This window comes from Betta splendens, chromosome 4 (assembly GCF_900634795.4).
Source record: "Betta splendens chromosome 4, fBetSpl5.4, whole genome shotgun sequence".
NCBI lineage: Eukaryota > Metazoa > Chordata > Actinopteri > Anabantiformes > Osphronemidae > Betta > Betta splendens.
In genome coordinates, this window is record NC_040884.2 from 31,337,865 (window position 1) to 31,340,863 (window position 2,999).

The following is a 2,999-nucleotide window of genomic DNA, read 5'->3' on the forward strand; positions in this document are numbered from 1 at the left end:
ACCACTAGTGAGTTCATCATGTCCCTTCTCCCACGGACGGGCGCATTTGTATGATAATGTATTCTCACCTTGGCTAAAGGTTCTGTTGAAAAAGGTATCTAAACTTTACCATTAACTGATATGCTAGATCTGCAATAACTATCTAATAGATTTAACAAAATAGTTTATTGTTTAGCTGGACCATTCCCATTAAAGAGTGAAGGACCTTTATTTTGTTCATAAAATAAGCACAGTAGTACTAGCTGAGCCGAGCTAACTACTAGCTAACATGCTCAACCAGTTACGTATGTGTACATGCGATAAATGTCCGCAAACCAATCCACATGGCAATCAAAATAACTGTCGACTATCAACGAATTGTCCACCCATTATTAATTTAGTTTAAGTAATAAACCTGATCACTGACATCATGGAGACACTCAAAACGAAAGTATGCTTGCTCTACCTAATTTAAAATTCAAAATCAGTATTTACCAGAATGTTTCAATAGCAGGAAAAACCCCTGTCTTTAATCTTGCCTAACCAAAAATAATAAATGTTATAAAAACAAGATTTTCCAAATATCGGTCATTTGAATATAATAAACAGAGATGAACTGAGAAGAATCCAACCGAGGTTCATAAGGTGCTGTAAATCAGGCATGCATTTCTAAAGCTTTCAACAGTCAGTTTGCTGCTGCAGTCTAGGTGTGCAGTAGATATTTACAAATTAATACGTAACTGTGGGGGAAAGCTCTACCATTAATTTATAACAATGAAGTAAGGTGCCTTATGTAAAAGGCAGAAATGCTAGCGTAAAATCTATATATGAGCATGTAACACCATATCCACCACAGCGAGTTCTGATGTAAGCAGTGGCACCACTGCAGTTTTGAGCTGACCCAGAGTAAACATCAGAATCAGAATCAGAAAGAACTTTATTGCTATGTCCTGTAGACTGCACTTTACAGAACTAGGAACTTGTCTTGGTGTAGGCAAAACCAGGCAGCCATTTGCGGCTCAACGTCCCCGCTGACAGTGGAAGCAAGTTGCAGTACAAAGACAAAACAATACAGAAACATACGCATACACACAGTGGAACACAGTACAAGTGGAAACATCGCTGGAATTTTTTCTTGGGTACATCAGATAAGGTCGGAGAGCAGACAGTGAGACTGTAAGGTGGGGGGGGGGGGGTGTATCTGCATCAATGTAGTGAAGTGTTGTTTATAGAAGTATGACCGAGGCCGACCAAGATGTTTACATGCCAGTCCAACGGTTGTCCTTGAAGGGAGACACAACAAGGGAAAGAAGATAGAGGCACAGCTGGTGAGCTAGATTGGACCCGAGAAGGGAGGGGTGAGGGGGAAGGGACAGAATAATACACAACCAATTCTAGTACATTTCAACAATCCACGACTAATTTGTCTAGATCAATAGTCCAATCATTCATAACTCAGCGCTTCATTGCCTCTTGTTGGACCATGGGTTACTCGTGACATATCCTCAAGCTTGTCAGACGAGGCTGTCACCATAGTAACCAAGTGGTTAGACTGTCTGCAGATGTTATTCGTCTCTCTCTTGTCCTCTTCCAAAGGGGCTGAGATCTTACTGGTCAGTCAGGCATTCTGGGCATCCAAACGGGCTGAGATGTTACTAATCAGTCCCTCCATCCGGGTCATCCTCTGATGCAAATCATCTAAATGAGCTGAGATGTTACTTGTCAGTCCATCAATCCGGGCCATCCTCTGGTGTAATTTCGTAACCATGGCCCCCATCGGTGTTTGTATCTCCACAGCAGGTGGACATGCCAATAAGCTGGCCGCAGATTTTCCAATCTTCCAATAAGCAGGGGACCACCAAAGCCAATCATGAGTAGTCCTGTTATCAAAGTCCAAAATATGGATAGATCCTCTGCATCCTCGATGGACAGAGGCTCCAGACACACGGGGCACAAAAATCCCACGCGTCCTGCACGTAGCCGGAGGCAAGAGTCCTCGAGGGTCAGAGTGGTTTTCCCGGAGATTCTTTTTTTGTGGGAAAACTTTGTCCAATGCACTGAGTGACCAGTTGATTAGGTCCATGTTCAAAAATGTTATTCCAGAACAGCAGATCAGGGTGCTCAGAAGAGACAGGACAAGGACACTGCAAGCAAAAGCAGAGTGGGAGCAGAGAGAAAACACGTCTGCACACCTTGAGGGGTGAAAGTAGAAAACATAAGAATAAACTTGTTGAGGCAAAAATGAGTGGATCTGTTGAGTTCTGTCGTCATGTCATAGAGTTCAACAGATATACGGCTGCTGTAAAATGACTTGCATCACCCATGATTATTACGGCTATTTACGTAAAATCTACATTCACTGGAAAACATTTATTAACAAATTATGGCTTTTTAAAATGCTCTGCGACATTACGAGGCAATGTGCGCTGGAATTATATTACTATTAACACGTACCATAATTACAGAAATATATGAAGCCATTATACTGTATCAGATGTTAGAGCCGTGGGTGTGTACTTATTCTTATGAGATGCCTGCTATCTAAAGATACAAAAAAGAGAATGGAAACAAGAATGTTTGTCTGCTGACTAGACTGAACGTTTATACCTTTGTAGTGAACAGAAAATAACATCAACTATGTTGTTCAGAAAAAAAATTGCATAGTAAGTGTACTGACAAACTTACAAGGGATCAAACTCATGGCAACTCAGTTAACACAATTGTCACCCAGCTTAAAGCTGAAAGTAGACCAAGCTGAAGAGGATTTGAAAAGTTATTTCCATTCATTTCACTGTTAAAAAAAGGTTGAAAAAAGCTTAATAATTTAAAAAAATAGTCAAAAAAAGTCACAGACTTAAGACATTAAGCCACAGGACATTTAAGGTATATAAAGGACATAGCGGAAGAGTTTTCTCCAGATGGAGAGAAATAGTTTTAATACATTGTAGTAGCCCAGGGGGGCTATTCCCGTCCTGAACCGCTAAGGCTTATGGGTAAAGTAATCGTTCTTGTGTTTGTAG